The following is a 14,669-nucleotide window of genomic DNA, read 5'->3' as shown; positions in this document are numbered from 1 at the left end:
GCTCCCTCAAAGTCTGCAAGGCTGTATGAAAATGCTGTGTATGCTCCTCAATGCTCCTCGAGTAGATCAATATTTCATCAATGAATACAATGACAAACTGATCTAGATACGGCTGGAAGACACGATGCATGAGATCCATAAAAATTGCTGGAGCATTGGTCAACCCAAAGGGCATCACCAAGAACTCATAGTGCCCATACCGTGTCCTAAAGGCAGTCTTAGACACGTCTGAATCTCTGACTCTCAGCTGATGGTAACCAGATCGCAGATCGATCTTGGAGAATACCGAAGCTCCCTGCAACTGATCGAATAAATCCTCTATCCTCGGTAGTGGATACTTATTCTTCACTGTGACTCTGTTGAGCTCTCGGTAGTCGATGCACAATCTCATGCTGCCGTCCTTCTTCTTCACAAACAACACTGGAGCTCCCCATGGAGAAAAGCTAGGACGAACAAAGCCCTTCTCCAACAGCTCCTGAATCTGCTCCTTCAACTCTCTCATCTCTGTAGGAGCAAGTCGATACGGCGCCTTAGAGATAGGCACAGTATCCGACAACAACTCAATACTGAACTCCACCTCTCTCACTGGTGGAACTCCTGCAACATCGTTAGGAAAAACATCTGGATAGTCACGTACCACCTCTATATCTGATAAAGATCTGCTAGAAACATCTGAGGTAGTGACCACACTAGCAAGAAAACCCTGACATCCATGGCGCAACAGTTTCCTCGCACGAACAAGTGATATCATCTGAGGAATACTGCTAGACTGAGATGCGAAGAAAGTAAACATCTCACCTCCTGCTGGCTTCACTGACACTGTCCTACGTCGGAAATCAATCGAAGCTCCATTAACTGATAGTCAGTCCATACCCAAAATCAAGTCAAATCCAGTCAATGGAAGAACCACTAGATCTGCTCGAATGGAGTGTCCCTGCAGCTCCAATTCCAGATCCCTGATGACACTAGTGGTAGTGATAATCTGTCCGGATGGCATGGTAACATCGTAACCACTATCTACAACCTCCGGTTAAATGCCTATCCGTCTGATAAAATCCCGGGAGATAAACGAATGCGTGGCTCCTGAATCTAGCAACGCAAACGTGGAGTTGCCTCTAACAAGAATTCTCCCGGTGATCAAGGAGGTATCTGGGTCTGCCTCCTCTGCCTGCATCACGTAAACTCGCCCACTGACGTTCTGCCTCTGCGGGCAGTTGGCAATCTGATGCCCTGGCTCCTTCCAACGATATCAGACTCCTGCTCCCAATAGACACTGCCCGGAATGCATCTTCTGACACTTCGGACATACTGGATATCTCCCTGGAGTAGGGGCCCTGCCCCTAGTCTGCTGCTGTGGCTTCCCCTGAGGCCTCTGCTGATTCGGGCCCTTAGATGGCCCTGTAGACTGCTTCTTCGCAGGTGGCTGCGAAGATGGTCGCTGAAACCCTGTCTGCATAAACTGCCTCTTACCCTGCTGCTCTCTCTGTATCTCTCTCCGTCCCTCCTCGGAACGCAAGGCCCTGCTGACTGCAGACTCATATGTAAAGACGTCTGCCATACGCACGTCATGCCTGATCTCAGCCTTCAGGCCCTCCACAAACTGACGCAGCTTCTCCTGCGGACTATCAGCAATCATGGGCACAAAGTGACAGCCCCTCTCAAACTGGCTCACATACTCCACCACAGACCTGTCCTCCTGACGGAGACTCATGAACTCTCGGATCATGCGACTGCGCACGTCCTCAGTGAAGTACTTGGCGTAGAAGATACGCCTGAACTCGGCCCACGTCAGTGTAGGTAGATGGACTCCTCGAACTGCACCCTGCCACCAAAGGGCTGCATCGCCTCGCATCATGTACGTCGCACAGCTCACCCTGTCGGTGTCTGTGATCCCCATATAATCGAAGATGGACTCAAGAGAGTGAATCCATCCCTCAGCCACCAAAGGATCGGTGGTCCCAGTAAACTCCTTAGGCCCCTTCTTCTGGAACCTCTCTGCGACGTCCTCCTCGTGGGACAGTCTGGGACGGGCAGCCTGCTGCTCCAACAGAGCAGTAATACCCGCCATCATCGTGGCACTGGCCTGCTCCAGTGCTGTCATGGGGTGCTGCTGAGGTGGCGGTGGAGGTGGAGGTGGAGGTGGAGGTCCCCCACGTCTATTCACTGGTCTGGGAGGCATTCTGCACCACCACATATTTATTTACGTAAATCGCCATGCATAACTAAGTGTTTAAAATTAAGGCTAACTTAAATTCTAGAAATTAAATCATACTATAAACATTTAAAACTTACAGACCGGTAGCGTGGATTTCTGAGCTCGCATAGCAGTAGTGACCCCTCCAAGGACCGTGCTCTGATACCAACTGAAACGACCCTAACTCTATAATTAATAAATAAATATGCGGAAAATTTTTTTTTTTATACTACTAAATAAAATATGTACATATATGCCCATACATATATGCACAGAATAAAAATATTTAAAAAGAACCAAATAAATAAATTATTAAATACTTAAATAAAATGCTTTCTACGAAATAATTAAACATCTGAGTCAACCCTAGAATTAAAAATATATTGCATAAATAAAATAAATAAAAGTGTGCATGCACCTAAAATATTTAATAAAATATTCCAAACACCTCAACCCAAATAAAATAATAAAATGTATCATAAGACTCAAGCATGGTGACTCAGAAGCTGTCACGGTCACGGGGCTACTGCAGCACTGCTCATACGTCCTCACCACCGGTAGGAGTAACCTGCTCCTCTACGTACTCACCTGCACCATATCAGTGTAGTAAGCCTAGAGGCCCAACATGCATACTAACAAGGGTTTAAAATAATTTAAATCAATTTAATACTAATACATACATATACATGAATGAGCATGCTTAAAATTTCATAACATAACTTACATAAATAAACATACATAACATACATAATATCATACATACTTGAGTTGTTGAGCATTTAATTTTTTGAACATCGAATGGTCCTATCCGTAAGTGTGACCCATACTTATATTGCGACTGATCAGTCTAAGAAACCATCGTACGAGGCTGGTGGCGAACCACCCATACATAAATGGCAGAAACTGCCCATACATAAATGGCAGAAAACTGCCCATAAATGGCCACACTACTTCAATTTCCACCTAAAATATTTTATTTGCTCAACCATAGAAATTCAATCATAGCATAAAAAATTGATTTCATGAATGCATGTACTTAAATAAATTGTGTGTCCTTCATATATATTTAATTTAATTTTCTTACTAACATATAAATATTAAATTAACTTAAATGCATAAAAATAATTAGATATATAATCAGGACACATGCAATTTTCTCATGGATGGTTCTGGACTGCTGGCCCTACACTCAAGCCCATTAACTTAAGACTTGGCCCAATAAATCAACCAAAGCCCATTAAGACTAGATTAGGCCCCAATAACACTAACCCTGGCCCAATGGGCCCAAAAGCCTCATGGGCTCCCAAGCCCATAAAAATTTCTGGCCAACTTAAAAATTTAAATAAAAATTATTAAAAGTCCAAAAATAAATAAAATAACCCAAAATAATTTAATGGAACTCAAATAAATTAAATGGTACTAATTAAATTTTTGGGAATTTAATTAGCCCATTTAACTCCTAATTAACTTGAAAACTTAAAAATAAAAATACCCGAGCCCAATTAAAATAACCCAGACCCGGACCCACTTAACCCGACCCACTAACCTACTGACCCGACCCGGACCCCTGACCCGACCCGGACCACACCTCAAACCCTAGAACCCGATCGCCCCCTTCTCCATTCTTCTCGGCCGAGAGCAGCAGGCCTTCTTGGCCTGCTGCCGGCCGGCTCCGGCCGCCCCTGGCCGGAGCGCCGCCGCCTGGACGTAGCCCACGTCCGGGCGGTCCTAACCTGACCAGGCCCCAGCCCCATGCACGTCCAAACCAGGAACCCGAAGCCCTCTTCTCCCAAACCCTAGCCTGCGCCGTCTGCACCTTTCTAGATTGACTCCATTCGGCCGAGCCCTTCTCAGCCCCAAACCCTGCCATGGCTCGATCCTTAGGCACCCTAGGACCTTACCTGACCGAACCCTCAGCCCCGAACCAAGCATGGAGAGGAAAAACGTGAGTTATGCATATGAAATCGAAGCACAAGGCACAAACAACAACAAAAATCGATTTTCTGAAAAATACTTAAAGGATTTGGATGTCTACCATAATTTACATGATATATACACTGATATGGCGTAAAAATAAGAAAAAGATCATGCCATTCACCGTAGACGACGAGAAGATACGAGCGTGGGACGGTTCCGGGACGACGGGACGAAAATACGGGCTTTTGGAGCTTCGAACTCTTGGCTATGGGGTCTCCTTGAAGATGGCTCGATGGAGAGGAAAAAGATGGAGGTGGGTGTCGGCTGATGGAGGAGGAAAGGATCGGCTAAGAGTAGGGTTGGGTAGATTAGGTTTAATTTTTTTTTTTTTGGTGTTAATTAGAGTATAGGTTAAATAATTAAATATAAAAAGGTTTTAAATAATTAATATACAACTTAAACTCTTAATTGAACATTTAAAAATCTGATAACATAAAATAATTCTCGAAATATTAATTTAGGGAAATTTTAAAAATACTAAAAAGTCAATATTTTGGCTAATTTTGAATAAAAATAGACTCCTAAAATTATATACAATTAAATAATAAAAATTTTGAGATAATAAAACTCAAAATAATATTTTAAGGCTCCAAAAAGGCTCATAAAATAATTTGTCTAGAAAGTTGTCATCTCGTCCGTCCACGGTCCCGTCTACGCGATTAAATAATAAAAATACTAAAAATCATAAAAATTACTAATTATGGGTTAAATGCTTAAAAATAAATTAAATCATGCATAAATAATTCACATAATTATTTAACCCATAAATCATAAATTTAAATAATTAAATATCCTAATTATGCAGGCGGATTTATGTAATTAAAAATACCGGGTGTTACAAGAGGTATAGATTTCATCTGGTTTCAACAACAATCAATCCTAATTAATTAATCTTCATGAATTTCAGTCAATTAATAGTCAGTAACACTTAAGTTTATTATTTCTCTCTCCCGAGCAACAAATAATTTTTATCAACTACAATTCAATTTCAATATCCCTATTAAGAATCTACTTGCATTGATCTATGCAAAACAATGTTCTTTTTAAAAGCTCTGTTAAAATTATATACTCTCCCGAGTTATATAAATAATTAACAGTGTATTTTCTAATGATCATATTCAAAATCTCCTCTCCCGAGTGCCAGATTTCAAATAAATATTACAAATCAATTAGTGATCAGATAATTGAAAAGACAATCAATTCTAGAAGAAAAACAATTAATCTAGAAGAAACTCAATTCAATAAGATCAAAAATTCGTGAAAGTGTCTACACCAGGTTCCATCCGACCTCTAGACTCTAAAAAACTAGTTCATAATAAAATTTTGAATAAAACAATAATTCATGTTAAAAAATCCAAACATCAGTTCAGAATTTAATAAATAAAATAAAGAAAACAAATCCGTCGATGCGATGCCATGTCCGGTCTATCGATCTCCGAATTTCGTTCTTCAAGTAAGCCCAGAATTCTTCAAAAGATTCACGATCACGTTCTCTGATATTTCTGTCGTGGCGGCTCCCCCTTCCAAATCTCACCTCAGATTTCTTTTTATACGCACAATAAAAAGCCAAATAAAAGCCCATGAAAATACTCGCCGAAATAATTAAAACGCTGAATTCTTGCGACGGACGGCCGCTCAGTTAATCCAGACAGGAGCGCATAAGGTTTTGAGATTTATTTCCACGTCTCAAAAGATTGTGCGCGTTTGCTCTTCCTCTCCTCTTCTTTAGTGCTTAGTGAAGCGCTAACAATGAAAACCCAATAGAAGGCCCAATAACCTTTTCTCATTTTCTCGTTTCTTTTCTTTTCTTCCATTCTTCTACAACCTTTTTTATCCTTTAAATTCTTTTATTCATTTCTCTTCTTCAATCTCATTTTTCTTCTTCTTTCCACAAAATCTCAATAACTTTTCTACATCCACAAAAACAACAATATTACGAATAAATCTGCTCTAAACTAATAATTAACAATTAAAATCATATATAAATTAAGTGTATAAAATAGACTTATCAAATACCCTCAAACTTAGACTTTTGCTAGTCCCGATCAAAACTATCAAAACAATATATTCCAAAAACTGAAATCACCAAAAACCAAAAAGAATAGTCAAGAAATATTATAGAGCAATGGCCTCAACAATAATTTTAAAAATTCAAATTCAATCTCATCCAACCTACTAACACTTGGAAATTTTAATCATAACTAAATAACCGCATAAACTTACAATCTCCGCAACTCACGTTTCAAAACACCTTTATCCATGTTCAATTCACACATTTATAGATCATGAGAACTTTTCAGGATAGCAAAGGATCAAATACAAGATGTAAAATCAAAAACACTCAAAATCAGATAAATGCAAAGAATAATAGTGTGTGTGTGTTTCGATCAAAATTCATAATCATTAAAAGTGTCAATCGACAGTCCATAGGCTAAATTCTCGCAACTCTTCTCCACTAGTATATTAGGCAACTGTGACTTGGTCAATAGGACTTAATCGACTTATAATATTAGGTCTGGCTCATGGCTACAAATAAAGAAATAAGAATTCAAAATAAGGAGTAATTTATGCTTAAACTCTAATTTCGACTCTTTTTTATTCAAATTTCACACTTCTTCTCTTCATCCCATAGATTTTACATATTTTCTTTTTCTTTCTTTCATTCATCATTTTTATTTTTCTTCTTTTCACAAACATTTTTTCACAACTTTTTCATCTTTTTTTAACTACGACCTTCTTGATTTTTTTTTCTTTTCAAATCTTCCACCACATCATTCCATATTTACAAATATCAACTAGGAGCACATAAAATTTTAGCATTCAAATTACTCCCTTAAAGGTAGAAATTAGTGTTTAGGCTATTCATAGGTAGTCAATGTAGGACCTTGAAACGATGACGAATGGGGGTTTATCACACGTTTGCACGCATTCCATTCGATTTTCAATAAGGCTCAAACAAGGTACTAGGGATAATATGCATTAATGGAATATCTTGAAAGGCTCAAATAATTTCAGAAAAATTTTCTAAATCATTCTTAATCACAGTTATGCCTGTATTTCACCTCGAAGAGTGTTTGAACTAGTTCTAGACAAGTCTCAATCCACAATTAATTATAAAAATATCAATTAGTGCAGAAACAAATAATCATCAGCAATAAATGATGATTTTCAACAAATTTCAGATTTTTTTCGTACCTCATAGTACTCATATACTTCATGACAGCTCAAATGGGAAACTAAGGATAAATTATTTCAATAAAAATTAGGCCCAAAATCCAAACAATGTCTCAATCATCTATATGCTTGTATGTTTCAAAAATCAGATTCAAGTATTAATCACAGAGTATATAAGAAACTGTTAATCTAATTGGTTCCATTTTTTTTAAAAAAAAATCAAAATTTGGTTAAATAGGTAGGCAGTCGTGGATTTCAGTTATAGCACAAAAAAAATTTTCATCAGCTATGCATCCAATTATTTCTCGACTTCTTTTAAACTCTACTCACTTAAACAACAAAAAAACTCAACAAAAATTTTATCTATGAAGCACACAATAAAACTCAACTAATCAACTATCAACCAAACAACTAAATCAAACACTGATTCACCCCCCCCCCCCCCAAACTTAGTATAATAATTGTTCCTAATTATTAAAAACAAGAAAAAGAACAAGGGACGCGTACCTTCGATATCGAGCATCAGGACTCGGCATCATCATCATCATCTCCATGGAAAGACGGTGCAGCATCAGCAGTATCATGAGGCGACCACTGTGGAGGAGATGGATAAGGCACAACCGTGGGAGGATAATTCTGGACGAGAGTTACAGTGAACTCATGCATGTATGTCATATGTGCTCGCATAATCTTCCACTGCTTCTTCATCTGAGCAAGCACGACCTTAGAATCATCAGGAGCAAAGTACTCAGCGGTCGGATGCAACGGTAATGACATAGGGGCTGCCAACTGAGGAGCTGCTGGCTCAGAGTGTGATAATGGCTCAGAGGTATGCGGTGGTTTAGCTGCTGGTTCAGAAGGACTGGCTGCCTTCTTCTTCTTATCTCTTTTAAATGCACCGACAATTTTTATAGGGCCTCGTATCTCAAGAAGCTGCTCAGCATCATCCCACACAACACCGGATCTCTGGCAAAGTTCTGTAATCAAAGATGAATGGGGTAGACTGATAGTCGAGGATCCCCTAACAGCAGCAATGATAGAATCCTGAATCACCCTCCCAGCATCAACATATTTTCCCGTCACAATGCAGTACACAAGAGTAGCCTTAGCCTTCGTCACATTTGATGTATGCCCAGATGGCAACATCCTGGCTGTTACAAACTCATGACAGTTATTGGCTTCTCGTCGAAGAAAGATAAATGGAAATGTAACAGGTTCGTGCTTTGCATTTCTCTTCCGTTCCGCTCAATCATGACATAAAGTTTGAAGTACAAAATCATCGGAAAATGGACCATTTTTGAATACCTAATACTCATCATCTTCAATGTTTGGCATGCCATAGAAATTATTAATTGTGCTCCTGTCAAACGCCACCATTTTTCCTCTAACTCTAACCTTGAAATTCACATCTTTGATCATTAGATTGGTGTAAAACTCACAAACAAAAGATATAACGGCCTCTGGCGGACTCTTGACAAATGTTTCCCAACCTCTTCTCTTTGCTTCAATTAATGCCAGAGCATCATAATCTTTCTGGCTCATTCCTCTTTCTTTCTGCATTCCCTTCTCCGTCAACTCAACACAATAGGACTCAGCCGTGGCATTCCAAAAACACCGAAGAAGACAATGCTCCCTTTCCTTTAGTTTTCGGCGGCATTATAACTCAACAAATTAACACAAATCCAATGCCTCGATCAAATTACCACAATCTCCAATACATAGCACAGCAACGTTCAACCACAAAGATATCCCAGACAATTCATCAAAAACTTACCGTGCACTACTTCAATGATACCCAAATACACACGCATTAGCCGTTCTCAACACCACAAAAATTTCAGAAATCAACTTCTCAAGTAAAAATAAATCTTTTTATCATTTCAAAAATAAATGAATTGAGGATAAACGAATTTGAGCTTTTTATCATTCATAATAAATCTTCAAAAACCCTTCTAAAGCCCCCTGTTTTTGTGCGAGAGCGTGGATGAATCAGAGAAACAAATTCTGAGTGGATGTGCTTGTAATGAAGATGAAACCCCAAAGATGCTATTAATTTGGATGATCGGAGGATTGGTAGAGGCAAGAACGTGCGTGAGATAGAGTGTAAGCTAGAGAGAGAGAATGAATGTAATTAAGAGCCTGCAGTGCGATTTGGATCTCTGAAGCGAGTTTATTAGGAGTGAATGGTGCTCCCTTAAGTTGTGCGATTGCACATATGTCTGCGCGGTTTGAGGATCTTGTATGCGCAATATCTTGCACTGAGAGTTGCGCGTTTGCGCGTGGGTTATGCGCGGATGGAAAGTCTCGTTAGCGGTTAGAGTGTAGCGCGGATAAGCTCGTTTGCACAAGGGTAGACGCACTTTAGATGCGCGATTGCGCTTTAGTGCAGCGCCGTTGGCATGCATCAATGCGTAGAGGAGGGGCGGGCGCGATATAGATCATGAGCGAGCGCGCACAAGATTCTACCAGAACTTCTAAAATCCTAAAAAAATTCAAAAATTTTATAATATTAGGCCTCCAAAATTCTCAATAATGCATTCAAAAATCATAAATTAATTAATTAGCAAAAATAAAAATAAGGCATAAATTAAATAAAATAAAAAAATGAATTAACAAAAAAAACACAAAAATTTTGGGTTGCCTCCCACAAAGCGCTTGGTTTAGAGTCTTCAGCCCGACTTTCACCGGTATTATGCAATATTTCCTTTCTCTTTCACACGCCAAAAATATTCCACGAACCGCCTTTTAAATTTTGCTTTCTTTTTTGTGGCCTTCTTTGTGGAATTTGGAGTGTTTTTTTTTATTTTTATAAATCACCCGCAATATCAGCTCTTTGACAACCTTCCAACTTCACCACCGGCTCAATCAAGCACAATTTTTCAATGGGTGTATTAGATGTCTGAATAAGTTAAAAATCTCCCGTTCGTACTCCACGCCCATCGACAATTCCCCCTTCTTCACTTCAATTTTGGCATCCACTGTGGCCAATAATGGTCTTCAGAAAATCAGTGGAGCACCATGATCCGCTTCTATGTCCAAAATCACAAAATCCGCCGAAAATATAAATTTGTCCACCTTGACTAGAACATCTTCAACAATACCAAGTGGAAATGTGATGCTTCGATCTGCCAACTGCAATGAAATCATGGTCGGTTTCATCCTCCCAACTCCAAGGCCCTGTAAATAGACAATGGCAGTAAATTAGTACTGGCCCCTAAAGCACATAGTGCTGTAGTAAAATGAGATCCACTAATAGAACAAAGAATAGTAAAACTTCCTGGATCTTATAGCTTTTGTGGCATCTTCTTTTGAAGCACCGCACTGCACTCTTCAGTTAGATTCATCACCTCATTCACTAGCAGCCTCCTTTTCTTGGACATCACCTCCTTGATGAATTTTGCATAATTTGGCATTTGTTCCAAAGCATCGGCAAAGGGGATGTTAATATGAATCTTCTTGAAAATCTCCAATAATTTGGAGAACTGCTCATCAACAGTCTTATTCTTGAACCGTTGGGGATATGGATGTGGAGGCTTGTACATCGGTTTCTGCTCAGGTTCAGACTCCTTCTCCTCGACTTTATTTTCTTCAACTACAGCTTTTTCAGTCCTTTCAGATGGCTGGCTTTCTTCTTTATCTAATTGATTCCCACTCCTCAACATGATAACATTGCACTGCTCCTTTGGATTTACCTTTGTGTTTCTCGGGAATTGGCCTCTGTTATTATCTTTCAAGGCATTTGTCAGCTGCCCAGTGCTAGTCTCCATGGATTGAAGTGCAACACCCATGTTAGTCATGTGCGTCTCCAAGATATCTAGACGAGTCTCAGTCCTCGCCATCCTTTTACCAGATTCCTGCACAAAATTACTAACAACGTCCTCCAAAGATGGCTTACCCTCACCCTTAATTGTGTTTTATCCCGGAGGAGGATTTAACACATTTTTATTGTTAGCGTAAGAAAAATTTTCATGATTTCTCAAATCTGAGTGATAAGTGTTGGGAGCAGGATTACCTCTATAGCCTCCATACCCTCGGTAGCCATTAGGATTAATATAATTCACTTCTTCTAGGGACTAAGATCCTTCATTAACGACTGAAATTCCAGCTGAATCTGTAACATTCACCTTATTCAAAGAAGCTACCTGTGTAGTCAGTGCAGATAATTGGACAGTGATAGATGTGAGAGGATCCACTACATACACTCCAACTGGATTCTTGAATCTCATACGCTCAGATGGACATTGAAAACTATTTATCGTCATCTGTTCCAGCATATTGTAGTCCTGTACAGGGTCCTTAATGGTGCCTCCAGCAGCAGAGTCCACCGACAATCAAGTAGGCGCATTCAGCCCATTATATAAAATCTCAATTTCCTCCCAATCTACAATTTATGGTTAGGACAATGCCTTAATAACTCTTTATACATTTCCCATGCCTCGTAGAGCTGTTCGGAGTCCATCTTCCTGAAGGTGATGATTTCAATCTTCAGTTGGGTGGATTTGGCAGGAGGAAAATATTTTGCAAGAAATTTTTCTGTCATCTCCTCCCATGTTGTGATACTACCCAACGACAGTGATTGTAGCCAACTTTTCGCCTGATCCCTGAGAGAAAAAGGAAACAAACGTAATCTAATTATATCTTCAGAAATTCCATTAAATTTTACCGTGTCTGTTATCTCCAGAAAAGTGCGCAGGTGTAGGTGAGGATCAGTAGTTACACTCCCATTCAACTGGTTCTGCTGAACCATGTAGATCAATGCAGGCTTTAGCTCAAAATTGTTAGAATTGATAGTTCCACGAGCTATTCCCGAGTAGTGAGCCTGGATTACTGGCCTGAAGTGCTCTCTAATTGGCACCAAGGGAGCTTGATTCTCTTCAGTCATTCTATTAACTTCTTCTCTTCTCGCTTTTCTCAAAGCACATGCAGTTCTCTCGATCTCCGGATCAAACAGTAGAGAATTTTCACTTTGAGATCTTTGCATGAATTACAATTTAAAAATAAGAATAAAACAATTAGTAACTTAAAATAAAATTAAAAAAACTCTAAATTAAAACTTATACTTATTGGTAACAAGACTAAATAATAATAAAAATTTACTCCCCGACAACGGCGCCAAAAACTTGTTATGAAAAATACTCGCAAGCATACGAGTGTCAAGTTTTAATATAGTGATAGAGAGAGTTTCGATCCCACAAGGAGTAAATTGATAATATTCAATACTTGTAATTAAAATAGTCTTAATTTTATTTAGAAAATCAATGATCAAGAGGTTTTGCAGAAAATAAAATAATCAATGAGTTTTTGATAGCACGCACACAACTTTCAGATAAAAATCAATCAGAGAAAAAATGGTCTAGAGGTATAAATTTCATCTGGTTTCAACAACAATCAATCCTAATTAATTAATCTTCATGAATTTCAGTCAATTAATAGCCAAAAACACTTAAGTTTATTATTTCTCTCTCCCGACCAACAAATAATTTTTATCAACTACAATTCAATTTCAATATCCCTATTAAGAATCTACTTGCAGTGATCTATGCAAAACAATGTTCTTTTTAAAAGCTCTGTTAAAATTATATACTCTCCCGAGTTATATAAATAATTAACAGTTTATTTTCTAATGATCATATTCAAAATCTCCTCTCCCGAGTGCCATATTTCAAATAAATATTACAAATCAATTAGTGATCAGATAATGGAAAAGACAATCAATTCTAGAAGAAAAACAATTAATCTAGAAGAAACTCAATTCAATAAGATCAAAACTTCATGAAAGTGTCTACACCAGGTTCCATCCGACCTCTAGACTCTAAAAAATTAGTTCATAATAAAATTCTGAATAAAACAATAATTCATGTTAAAAAATCCAAACATCAATTCAGAATTTAATAAATAAAATAAAAAAACAAATCCTTCTATGCGATGCCGTGTCCGATCTATCGATCTCCGAATTTCTTTCTTCAAGGAAGCCCAGAATTCTTCAAAAGATTCACGATCACGTTCTCTGATATTTCTGTTGTGGCGGCTCCCCCCTCCAAATCTCACCTCAAATTTCTTTTTATACGCACAATAAAAAGCCCAAATAAAAGCCCATGAAAATACTCGCCGAAATAATTAAAACGCTGAATTCTCGCGACGGACGGCCGCTCAGTTAATCCAGGCGGGCGCGCATAAGGTTCTGAGATTTAGTTTCCACGCCTCACAAGATTGTGCGCATTTGCTCTTCCTCTCCTCTTCTTTAGCGCTTAGTGAAGCGCTAACAATAAAAGCTCAATAGAAGACCTAATAGCCTTTTCTCCTTTTCTTGTTTCTTTTCTTTTCTCCCTTTCTTCTACAACCTTTTTTCTTTAAATTTTTTTATTCATTTCTCTTCTTCAATCTCATTTTTCTTCTTCTTTCCACAAAATCTCAATAACTTTTTTACATCCACAAAAACAACAATACTACGCATAAATCTGCTCGAAACTAATAATTAACAATTAAAATCATATATAAATTAAGTGTATAAAATACACTTATCAAAAACCAAAAATCAGATGTGGATCACTTGGGAAAGATTGTACACAACTCATGTATATTCTCAAGTTAATTCAGCAGGATAGATCTCCTATTCAACATGACACATGGAAAAAAAAAGTTATTTTTCATGTCAATTGTATTATTTTTAATTCTAAAAACGGATCAGGTCGATCAGTCATACAACAACCTTGCTCAAGATTGTGCCCATCAAGCCGATCTCATGCTAGCAGATTTAACTGAAGTTGTCTTGTTGCCCTACAAAGTTGTAATGCACCATACTTTTTACATGATCACCTACACGTACATGATAACTATTTTATTATTTAAAATAATTTATTTTGTGAATGAATTTTAAAAGTAAAAAATTTTGATGTTTTATTTGGGATGGATTTTTGATGATTTCCAAGAGATGCTTTCGATGTCGCTTCCGGAGGAAGACATTGAAGAAAATAATTTCTAAAAAAAATGGTATTACGTTTCTTGATTTTTTTTCATACAAAATCCAACATGCATATTTATACATACTAAAAAATTGCACGTGCGTTGAACGTGACAACAATTTTATTTTTTTGAGATCGAAATTATCTTATTTTGTTTTAAAGTGATTAGCTTTTTTAATTAAGTGTTAAATTTTTTACGACCAATTTCAAACTTCGATCACAATGATTTGATCTCTAATTATCTATTGATATGAAACATTATCATGTCTTTAAATTTTCTCTTTTGCGATCGATTTATGATCTCTAATCGACGTTTTTCTCGTAGTGCATTACATTCTTTATACCTTTCTTTTATTTTTTTT

The sequence above is a fragment of the Henckelia pumila genome, chromosome 4, assembly GCF_033568475.1.
Source record: "Henckelia pumila isolate YLH828 chromosome 4, ASM3356847v2, whole genome shotgun sequence".
Lineage (NCBI taxonomy): Eukaryota > Viridiplantae > Streptophyta > Magnoliopsida > Lamiales > Gesneriaceae > Henckelia > Henckelia pumila.
The sequence above is the reverse complement of the archived record's forward strand: the minus strand, read 5'-3'. Positions refer to the sequence as shown.